Raw genomic sequence first — 12,014 nt, 5'->3', positions numbered from 1 at the left:
GAGCTCCATGTCGGGCTCTGTGCTGACAGCTCAGAGCCTGGAGCCTGCTTTGGATTCTGTGTCTCCCTTCTCTCTTTGCTCCTCCCCCACTCACACCCTATCTCTCCCTGTCTCAAAAATAAGTAAACATTTAAAAAAATGTTTTTAAAGGAAAAAAAGATTCCCTATTGATTTGTTTTGGAAGATCAGTTGTTATAAATCAGTGGACTGTAAATTTGGGGATTTATTTCTGGACTCTCAATTCAATCCTATCGATCTACATGCTTATTCTTATGCTATTACAACACTGTCTTGATTACTGTGGTTTTGTAGAGAGTTTTTGAAATAGGGAGGTGTGAATCCCCTAACGTTGTTCTTCTTTTTCAAAAACGTTTTATGAATCTCTGCATAGAACCCAACTTGCGATTTTGATAGGGATTGCACTGAACCTGTTGATCAGTTTGGGAAGTATTGCCAACTTAACAATATTAACTCTTTGGATCCATGAACATGGGATGCATTTCCTTTTATTTAGAACTTTATTTTCTTTCAACAATGCTTTCTAATTTCAAAGTATACATTTTGCACTTCTTTTGTTAAATTTATTTCTAAGTATTTTCTTTTTTCTCGGTGCTTTTGTGAGTGAAATTGTTTTCCTAGTTTCCTTTTGGGATTGGTCTCTACAAACGTATAAAAATACAATTGCTTTCTGTCTTTTGCTCTTTTACCCTCCAACCTTGCTGAACTCAACATTACTTCCAACAGTTTTTGGTGAATTCCTTAGGATTTTCTATATACGAGGTCTGCAAACCTATCTAGTCTGTCCTTTATGTAATTTTTTGCCTAATTGCCCTGGCTAGAACCTCTAGTACAACGTGGAAGAGAAGTGGTAAGAGTAGACTTCCTTGTCTTATTCCTGATTTTAGGGGGAAAGCTTTCAATCTTTCATCATTAAGTATGATGTTAGCTGTGGATTTTTTGTAGATGTCCTATATATCATATTGAGGAAGTTCCCTTCTGTTCCTACTTTGTAAAGTGTTTCTATCATGAAGATGTTTTGCATCTTGTCAAATGCTCTTTTTTTCACATCTATTAAGATGATCGTGTGGTTTTTGTCTTTTATTGATGTGGTGTATTACATGGATTCATTTTTTCTTTAATGTGTATTTATTTATTTTGAGAGAGAGAAAGAGAGTGAGTAGGGGAGGAGCAGAGAGAGACAGAGTCACAAGCAGGCTCCATACTTTCAGCGCAGAGCCCGATGAGGGGCTTGAACCTAAGAATTGTGAGATCGTGACCTGAGCCAAAATCAAGGGTCAGATAGATGTTTAACTGACTGAGCCACCCAGGTGCACCTACACTAATTCATTTTCATATGTTAACCCAAATTTGTTTTCCTTTTTAAAAAATATTTTAATGTTTATTTATTTCTGAGAGAGAGCGTGAGATGGGGAGGGGCAGAGAGAGAGGTAGACACAGAATCTAAAACAGGCTTCAGGCTCTAAGCTGTCAGCACAGAGCTGTCCTGGGGCTCGAACCCACACATTGCGAGATCTGAGCCGAAGTCATTCGCCCAGTTGACTGAGCCACCCAGGCACCCCCCTCACAACTACGTATTCCTAATAAATCTCACTCGGTCACAGTTTGTATATTAGATTTTCTAGTGTTTTGTTCAGGATTTTGTGTCTCTATTTATAAGAGATACTAGTCTGTAATTTTCTTATGTCATTTTTTTCTAGTTTTTGGTATCAGGGTGACGCTGACTTCATTTAATGAGTTGGGAAGTATTCTTTTTTCTATTTCTTGGAAGAGTTTGTGAAGAACTACTGTTAATTCTTTAAGTAGTTGAAGAATTAACCGGTGAAACCACATGGATCTGGGCTTTTCTCTGTGGGAAGTTTTTGCTACGTGTGTTTTTAAGCACTTGAAATGTAGCTAGTACGACTGAAAAACTGGACTTCTAATTTCATTTAATATACAACAAGCCACAGATGGCTGTTGTTGACCATATTGGACAAAAGAGGTCTTGCTTGGACGGTGGTTCTCACTGGGGTGATACTGCCCCCTGTCGTCATTTTGGAAGTTTGCGGGGGTTTTGAATCTCACTGTGAATGAAGGCAGGGCCCTTACAGGGTGAGGGCCAAGCCATCCTGCTCTGTGTAATATCGTCCTGCATGAAGAATAATTTTCCTACACCCAAGTGGCCTGTCAGTGTCCCTGCTAGACATCTAACAATACGTGCCAAAAATCTAACTTCATTTTACATGTAAACTCAAGATATATCTTGCTTGATGGGGCGCCTGGGTGGCTCAGTCAGGTGAGCATCTGACTTCGGCTCAGGTCACGATCTCACTGTCCATGAGTTCAAGCCCTGCGTTGGGCTCTGGGCTGACAGCTTGGAGCCTGGAGCCTGCTTCAGGTTCTGTGTCTCCCTCTCTCACCGTCCCTCCCCCGCTCATGCTCTCTCTCTCTCTCTCTCTCTCTCTCTCTCTCTGTCTCTCTCTGTCTCTCTCTGTCAAAGATAAACATTAAAAAACTTTTTTTAAGATATATCTTGCTTGCTGTTAATCTGCACCAAATTTTCCAGGAATTCAACTATTATTTACATTGCAGGAAGACTGTGTTTTGTTTTCTTTGGATCTCTCCCAAGAACTGCTCACTATATTTGGAAAATCCCCTCACTGAAGGCATCCCTTATAGTAAAACCTATAAGGCTGCACCGTAGCTGCCTCGTTCACTGTGATTCTAAACATATGTCAAAAGCCTGAGTATATGTATGGAAACCAATTTGACAATAAATTTCATATATTGAAAAAAAAAAAGGCTGAGTGTATATACACATACCTCTTTCAAATTATCAAATATAAAGAAAAAAGTTCAACATTTGTTCATATTATAATTGTCTTCTCATAAATCCAAACTATGTCATTGCAAGTAGATGTAAATCTCTGACTCTTTCCTCATATCTTCTAGGGAAATCACACCTTAACATTTGCATATTTAAGTACTTCCTTCCTTTTCTTTTAATGTTTATTTATTTATTTTTGAATGAGAGAGAGAAAGAGAAGGGGTGTGTGAGCGGGGGAGGGACAGAGAAAGAGGGAGACAGAGAATCCCAAGCAGGCTCCAAGCTGTCAGTACAGAGCTCTTTTGGGGCTTGAACCCATGAACCACAAGATCATGACCTGAGCCAAAATCAGAGATTGGACGCTTTACTGACCAAACCACCCGGGCACCCCTTAAGTACATATTTAAACTTTTTTAAATGTTTATTTATTTTGAGAAAGAGAGAGACAGAGTGAGAGAATGAGAGAGAGGGAGACACAGAATCCGAAGCAGGCTCCAGGCTCTGAGCTGTCAGCAAAGAGCCTGACGCGGGCCTCAAACCCATGAACCGAGAGATCATGACCTGAGCCAACTGAGCCACCCAGGTACCCCTTAAGCACATATTTCAAATAGAGTTTATTTGTCTTTTTCTCCTTTATAAATACAGTTCAAGTATAGCAGTATTTACTCAAGCTGAATATACATTTACTCTATGGTTCAGCTATGGGCTATCTCACCAAAGAAGGTACGTATTAATGTCCACAAAAAGAGTTGTATAAAAATGTTGATAAAAGCTTTGCTCATAATAGCCCCAGAGTGGGAACAACCCAAACCAACAGGAGAATTAATACGTTATGGCCTAGTTACACAATTGGAGAGCAACGACCAGTATGTAACAACATGGATGAATCTCACAGATTCACTCACTTCTGAAAGAGGCCAGACACAAAAAAGGACATACATTATAATTCTATGTATATGAGGCTCAAGGACAGGAAAGACTAACACGATGGTAGAAGTGAAACTAACAAGTTGGTGCACTTACTTGTATGTATGTTGCCTTGCCTTTCAATAGTAATCGTAAGAAAGACACATTATTGAACACATACTACATGAAATGCATTGAGGGAGGAGCACCTGGGTGACTCAGTGGGCTAAGCATCCGACTTTGGCTCAGATCATGATCTCATGGTTCATGGGTTCGGGCCCTGCATCGGGCTCTGTGCTGACAGTTTGGAGCCTAGAGCCTGCTTTGGATTCCGTGTCTCCCTCTCTCTCTGCCCCTCCCTGACTTGTGCGTGCTCTCTCTCTTTCTCTCAAAAGTAAAAAAAATATTTTTAAAAATGAGAAAAAAGAAAAAAGAAATGCATTGAAAGAGATACTAAAATGTATTAAAGATACTATAGCCCTGGGTGCCTGGGTGGCTCAGTCAGTTAAGTATCTGACTTTGGCTCAGGTCATGATCTCGCCATTTGTGAGTTTGAGTCTCGCATGGAGTCTCACATCAAGTCTCGCATTGGGTAAGCACGAGCCCTGCTTCTGGTGAACGTGAGCCCCACTTTGGGTGCGCCACTCTTCCCTCTCTCTCTGTCTATCTCTGTCCCCTGCCCCTTGTGGGAGTCTCTCTCCGCCCTTGCTCACTTGAGCCCTCTGTCTCAATTAAAAAAAAAAAAAAAAAAAAGAGGGACGCCCGGGTGGCTCAGTCGGTTAAGCGTCCGACTTCAACTCAGGTCATGATCTCACGGTTTGTGAGTTCAAGCCCCATGTCAGGTTCTGTGCTGACAGCTCAGAGCCTGGAGCCTGCTTCGGATTCTGTGTCTCTGCCTCTCCCATGCTCATGCTCTGTGTCTCTCGCTGTCTGTCTCTCAGTAATAAATAAATGTTAAAAAAATGTTTTTGAAAAAGATATTATTCCTGTCTTCAAGTAGTTCAGGAGCTATTTGGGAAAATAAAACACACACAAAGTAAAAAAAAAAATTGTATGTGTCAGAAGGTTATGGTATCTATGAATTTCATAAAGTGTCTCCAGATAATTGTTTTAAGGGGCGCCTGGATGGCTCAGTCGGCTAAGTGTCTGACTTCAGCCCAGGTCACGGTCTTAACTGTCTGTGGATTCAAGCCCACGTAGGGTTCTGTGCTGACAGCTCAGAGCCTGGAGCCTGCTTCAGATTCTGTGTCTCCCTCCTTCTCTTTCTGACCCTCCCCCATGTGTGCTCCATGTCTATCTCTCTCTCTCAAAAATAAATAAAACATTACCAAAAACTTTTTTTTTAAGATATTTGTTTTAAGGGCGCCTGGGTGGCTCGGTTGGTTAAGCGTCCGACTTTGGCTCAGGTCATGATCTCACAGTCCGTGGGTTCGTGCCCCGCGTCGGGCTCTGTGCTGATAGCTCAGAGCCTGGAGCCTGTTTCGGATTCTGTGTCTCCCTTTCTCTCTGCCCCTCCCCTGTTCATGCTCTGTCTCTCTCTGTCTCAAAAATAAATAAACGTTAAAAAAAAAAAAAGATATTTGTTTTAAAAATGGGGCACCGGATCCACCAGAACTGAGGCCTCCACGGCTGGAGGGAGTGAGAGAGAGTGTGGTACCTAGGATTCAATCCCAGAGAGCAGTCTTAAGGCAACCCTCCCCCCCCCATCGCCATGCTCAGTCCTGTCTCCTCTCAGTCTGCTCCCCTCTTACAATTATAATGTATCTCACTTTACCAACAATGAAGCAACAGAAAGAGAAATCAAGGAATCGATCCCATTTACAATTGCACCAAACACCATAAAATACCTAGGAATAAATCTAACAAAAGAGATGAAAAATCTATACACTAAAAGATATAGAAGGAAATTGAAGAAGACACAAAAAAATGGAAAAAGATTCCAAGCTCCTGAATAGGAAGAACAAATATTGTTAAAATGTTGATACTACCCAAAGCAATCTACATATTCAATGCAATCCCTATCAAAATAACACCAGCATTCTTCACAGAGCTAGAACAAACAATCCTCAAATTTGTATGGAACCAGAAAAGACCCCGAATAGCCAAAGCAATCTTGGAAAAGAAAACCAAAGCAGGAGGCATCATAATCCCGGGCTTCAAGCTGTATTACAAAGCTGTAATCATCAAGACAGTATGGTACAGGCACAAGAATGGACACTCACTTCAATGGAACAGTATAGAGAGCCCAGAAATGGACCCACAAATGTATGGCCAACTAATCTTTGACAAAGCAGGAAAGAACATCCAATGGAATAAAGACAGTCTCTTCAGCAAGTGGTGCTGGGAAAACTGGACGGCGACATGCGGAAGAATGAACCTGGACCACTTTCTTACACCAGACACAAAAATAAACTCAAAACAGATGAGGGCGCCTGGGTGGCGCAGTCGGTTAAGCGTCCGACTTCAGCCAGGTCACGATCTCGCGGTCCGTGAGTTCGAGCTCCGCGTCAGGCTCTGGGCTGATGGCTCGGAGCCTGGAGCCTGTTTCCGATTCTGTGTCTCCCTCTCTCTCTACCCCTCCCCCGTTCATGCTCTGTCTCTCTCTGTCCCAAAAATAAATAAAAACGTTGAAAAAAAAATTAAAAAAAAAAACAGATGAAAGACCTAAATGTAAGACAGGAAGCCATCCAAATCCTCGAGGAGAAAGCAGGCAAAAACCTCTTTGACGTTGGCCGCAGCAACTTCTCACTCAACATGTCTCCGGAGGCAAAGGAAACAAAAGCAAAAATGAACTACTGGGACCTCATCAAAATAAAAAGCTTCTGCACAGCGAAGGAAACAATCAGCAAAACTAAAAGGCAACCAACAGAATGGGAGATGACATTTGCAAATGATGTATCAGAAAAAGGGTTAGTATCCAAAGTCTATAAAGAACTTATCAAACTCAACACCCAAAAACAAATAATCCAGTGAAGAAATGGGCAAAAGACATGAATAGACACTTCTCCAGAGAAGACATCCAGATGACCAACCGACACGTAAAAAAATGCTCACCATCACTCATCATCAGGGAAATACAAATCAAAACCACAATGAGGTACCACCTCACATCTGTCATAATGGCTAACATTAACAACTCAGGCAACAATAGATGTTGGCAAGGATGCGGAGACAGAGGATCTCTTTTGCATTGCTGGTGGGAATGCAAAGTGGTGCAGCCACTCTGGAAAACAGTATGGAGGCTCCTCAAAAAATTAAATAGAACTACCCCACCACTCAGCAATTGCACTACTAGGCATTTATGCAAGGGATACAGGGATGCTGTTTCAAAGGGACACATGCACCCCCATGTTTATAGCAGCACTATCAATAATAGCCCAAGTATGGAAAGAGCCCAAATGTCTGTTGATGGATGAATGGATGAAGAAGATGTGGTATATATATACAATGGAGTATTGCTCGGCAATCCAAAAGAATGAAATCTTGCCATTTGCAACTATGTGGAATGGAACTAAAGGGTATTATGCTAAGTGAAATTAGCTAGTCAGAGAAAGACAAATACCATATGACTTCACTCATATGAGGACTTTAAGACACAGAACAGATGAACATAAGGGAAGGGAAGCAAAAATCATATAAAAACAGGGAGGAGGACAAAACAGAAGAGACTCACAAATATGGGGAACAAACTAAGGGTTCCTGGAGGGGTTGTGGGACGGGGGGGGATGGCCTAAATGGGTAAGGGGCATTAAGGAATCTACTCCTGAAATCATTGCTGCACTAGATGCTAACTTGGATGTAAATTTGAAAAAATAAAATTAAAAAGAAAATAATGTATCCCACTTTGCTCAACGTTACAAAGAAAAACAATGTATTCAGAAGAGTCTTCTGTGGCCTCTGAATTAGAGGATCTGTCACTAGCTGAGCCATCACCTGCATTTTCAGAGTCTTGGTTTTCTCATCTGTAGAATGAGGTTAGTAGTAACTGCTTTTCCTGCCTACCTACAAGTTTGTCATGAGTTTCAAATGCCTTTGTGCATTTGAAATTGCTGTTCAAATGCCAGTGATGACTAACACCTTTTGGCTTGCCGGTTGCATTATTACAGGCCTTCAGAGAGAAGCAATCTGCCGAGGGGTGTGTGATGTCCACATGAACTGTACGCACCAGACTGATCAAAGCTCTGCCAGGGTGTGCTTCCTGCTCTGCCACCATCAAGGAGCCCATCAAAATCTAGGCATTGACAAAATTCACCTATTAAAAACGCCCATGTTACGCTTGGCTCCAGTTACGAGGCCTCACTGTGCCCTTAAAGGAAGAAATTCTCAGCTTTTCTTTACTCTGCTGACCTCATTCCCATCCATCCTGTTGAGAAGACCAAGTTTTGTTTGTTTTTTTTTTAACTCACAAATTGTTAGGATCTTGCTCTGAAACAGAAAAGCTCTCAACAGTTCTGAAGGCTGTGAAGGAATATTTGGGTTGGAATACGGGCTAGCCGTGATCTTGGGCAAGTCACTTGACCTCCTGCCTAGGCGTCACCATCCTCTTCTCTAAAGGGTTGTTGTGGGGGCACCTGGGTGGTTCAGTCAGTTGGGCGTCCGACTTCAGCTCAGGTCATGATCTCACAGTCCGTGAGTTCGAGCCCTGCGTCGGGCTCTGTGCTGACAGCTCAGAGCCTGGAGCCTTCTTCAGATTCTGTGTCTCCCTCTCTCTCTGCCCCTCCTCTACTCGCTCTCTGTCTCTCTCTCTCAAAAATAAATAAATGTGGAAAAAATTTTATTTATTTATTTTATTTATTTTTATTTATTTAAAAAAAATTTTTTAATATATGAAATTTATTGTCAAATTGGTTTCCATACAACACCCAGTGCTCATCCCAAATGATGCCCTCTTCAATGCCCATCACCTACCCTCCCCCCCTCCCACCCCTCATCAACCCTCAGTTTGTTCTCAGTTTTTAAGAGTCTCTTATGCTTTGGCTCCCTCCCACTCTAACCTCTTTTTTTTTTTTTCCCTTCCCCTCCCCCACGGGTTCCTGTTAAGTTTCTCAGGATCCACATAAGAGTGAACACATACGGTATCTGTCTTTCTCTGTATGGCTCATTTCACTTAGCATCACACTCTCCAGTAACATGGAAAAAATTTTACAAAGAGCTGCAAAATATATGAATAATGAAATAAGATACAGAAAAGCACAAAAATGTGCTAATGATTTGTGTAAGAAAAAAGGAGGGGATACATCTCTTCCATCTCTCTATTGATATCTCTCTGTATAAATATTGGTACATAAAAAGATACAGATATATGTGTGTATGCATATTATAAGGATTATATTGATAAGATCTATCAGAAACCTCACTATATACACATCCTTACTGATATAACCCATATACATACCCATACACACATATATCTGCATTCTTTCAGGTATCTTAGCTATATATACAGAGAAAGAAAATGTGGACAAGTAACACTGTAAACTGATAATTGTGTTTGCCTCTGGGGAGAGAAGCTAAGCGTCAGTGGTGGGAAAGAGATTTCTTTTTCCTCTATAGTCTCCTGTGTCATTTACATTTGTTTTAACATTTATTTATTTTTGAGAGAGAGACAGAGCATGAACAGGGGAGGGGCAGAGAGAGAGGGAGACACAGAATGCGAAACAGGCTTCAGGCTCTGAGCGGTCAGCACAGAGCCCGACGCGGGGCTCGAACTCACGGACCGTGAGATCATGACCTGAGCCGAAGTCGGATGCTCAACCGACCGAGCCACCCAGGCTCCCCTACATTTGTTTTAAAGTAGCCTTCACGCTCAGCACCGAGTCCAACATGGGGCTTGAACTCACAACCAACTGTGAGATCAAGACCTGGGCTGAGATCAGAGCTTAACCTGATCAGGGCTTAACTGACCGAGCCACCCAGGCGCTCCTGTATCATTTACGTTGTGTGAATTAATTAATGTAGTTACATTCTGTAATCATGCACACATATTATTAAGAGAAAGACCGTCCATGTGAAAGGGTTTGACATACACTAAGCGCCTTAAAGATATTTGTGGATGTGAATCTTATTCATTAAGACTTCTATTTACCTAGGAGTTCCTGAGTGTGTTTTTATTTAAAAAAAAAATAACAAAAGCTGCATCCAATGTGGCATATTAAGTTGTGACAACCCTGGATGGGTTGTGGGTCCATAGATGTTCACTAGAGTACTCTTTATTCTTGTCTCTATGTTTGAAATATTTTATAATAAAAAATAAAATTTCATAAAATAAATGATTAATAATGGATCATATTAGTAATTTATTAATAATAAATAATAAAATAAATGGTGAATAAATAAATTCAATAAAATAAATTAATAAAATAAATTTTATTGGGGCGCCTGGGTGGCTCAGTGGGTTAAGCGTCCGACTTCGGTTCAGGTCATGATCTTGCATTCCGTGGGTTCGGGCCCCGCGTTGGGCTCTGCGCTGACAGCTCAGAGCCTGGAGCCTGCTTCAGATTCTGTGTCTCCCCCTCTCTCTGCCCCTCCCCTGCTCATGCTCTGTCTTTCTCTGTCTCAAAAATAAACAAAAACATTTAAAAAAATTTTTTTAATTTAAAAATAAAAAATAAAAAAATAAATTTTATTAATAAAATTTAATAAAATGTACTACCCTGCTGGGTAGTAACTGGAGGCAAATGGAAGAACAGACTTTAGAGGTGGGGTGGGGGGGCTCTGGTCATGTTCTGGTTTTGATGTGAGTGCTGGCTCTATAAGTCTGCTCACTTTACAAAAATTCATCAAGCTGTATCTGTCACTCATCTGAACCTACGTTACACTTCAAAAAAAAGTTTACTAAAAAAACCCTTTCCTGTTAAATTGAAATTTTTCATAATCACTTAGTAAAAGATTGGTTTACAAAAAATTCAGTATGAGATGATTTTTTTGCAAATTATCAGGGTCTGGGGAGTAACAGGAAGCCACGCTAAAATCAGTAGCTTTCCTTTAGTGTTAATTTGCATTTCCTCATCCTCACTGACATTGATCTTTATCTCACCCAACCTCCTTCACCTTTTACCTTGGGCTCCCTTGGCAATTTCAATGCACTCTTTTTCTGTTCTCGGAGGTGATGAAGTTGATGTCGGAATCAACTGGACCTGTGGGGAGAGAGGGAAGGAGAGAGGAAGAGAGAGAGAGACAGACAGAGAGAGGGAGATGGGAAGAACAGAGATGACTGACCAAGATGTGCAGAGAGGCCCTGCCACATTCTAATCCCAGTATACCAGTCGCTAAATGTGCCCGAGCTTTCCTGTTTCTGGGATTTTCACACTCTTTTCCCTACCCAAAGTGGCCTCCTTCTTTCCCTTCAGTCTGCTGCTAATTCCCACTTTTTTCAGAGGAGCACTGTGCTTTCAATGCTAAACATGGGCCCAGACATGCAGCAAATACTGAATGAATGAAACTACCTTTAAAAATGTAAGACAGTCCCTGTGGTGGTAAAACCCCTGATGATGGTTTCTTCAATCCACCGGATTTAAATCCACAGGACTAGAAGAACCTGAATGATCTGGTATGGTCCATATCTAAACTATTAATGCCTGATCACTTTGCTGATAGCACACTGGCATTCTCTTTACTCCCAGAACCTGGCCTCAGGACGTTTGCACTTGCTGTTTCTCTTTCCTAGAAGAAGAGTTAGAAACGCTCTTTCCCTGAAAGACCTTCTGCATGGCTTCCTTCTTTTTGTCATTTGGATCTCAACTCAAACGTCACCTCTTCAAAGAGGCCCTGACCTTCCTATCCAAAACAACTTTCCCACCTAACCAGCTACTTTATCTTTATGGTGCTTATTACTATCTGAAATTATGTTTACTTGTTAATTTATGCCACTCCACTAGACTGAGTTCCTTGGGAAGTTAGGGACCATTTCCGTCTTGTTCACTGCTGTATCCAGTGCCTAGAACACTGCTGGCTCATGATAAATGCTTGATAAATACGTATTTGTGTTATAATGAGTGAATACTAGCTAATTATTATTTTGTACAAGGCACTGCCCTAAATGCTTCACATATACGAAGCCATTTAACTCTCATGCAACCCCATGAGGTAGGTGCTATCATTGTCATTTTACAGTTTGGGGAGAATGAAACACAGAGAGATCAGGAAATTTGCCTACATTCACACAAAACGGTGGAGCTAGGATTTGAATCCAAAGTCTGATTCGAAGTTTGCTCTAAGACTAGCTCCAAAACCTAGCAGCTCATCAGTATTACGTGGGCACTTTAAAAAAGTAAACTCCCGG

Source organism: Acinonyx jubatus, chromosome E3 (assembly GCF_027475565.1).
Source record: "Acinonyx jubatus isolate Ajub_Pintada_27869175 chromosome E3, VMU_Ajub_asm_v1.0, whole genome shotgun sequence".
Lineage (NCBI taxonomy): Eukaryota > Metazoa > Chordata > Mammalia > Carnivora > Felidae > Acinonyx > Acinonyx jubatus.
The sequence above is the reverse complement of the archived record's forward strand: the minus strand, read 5'-3'. Positions refer to the sequence as shown.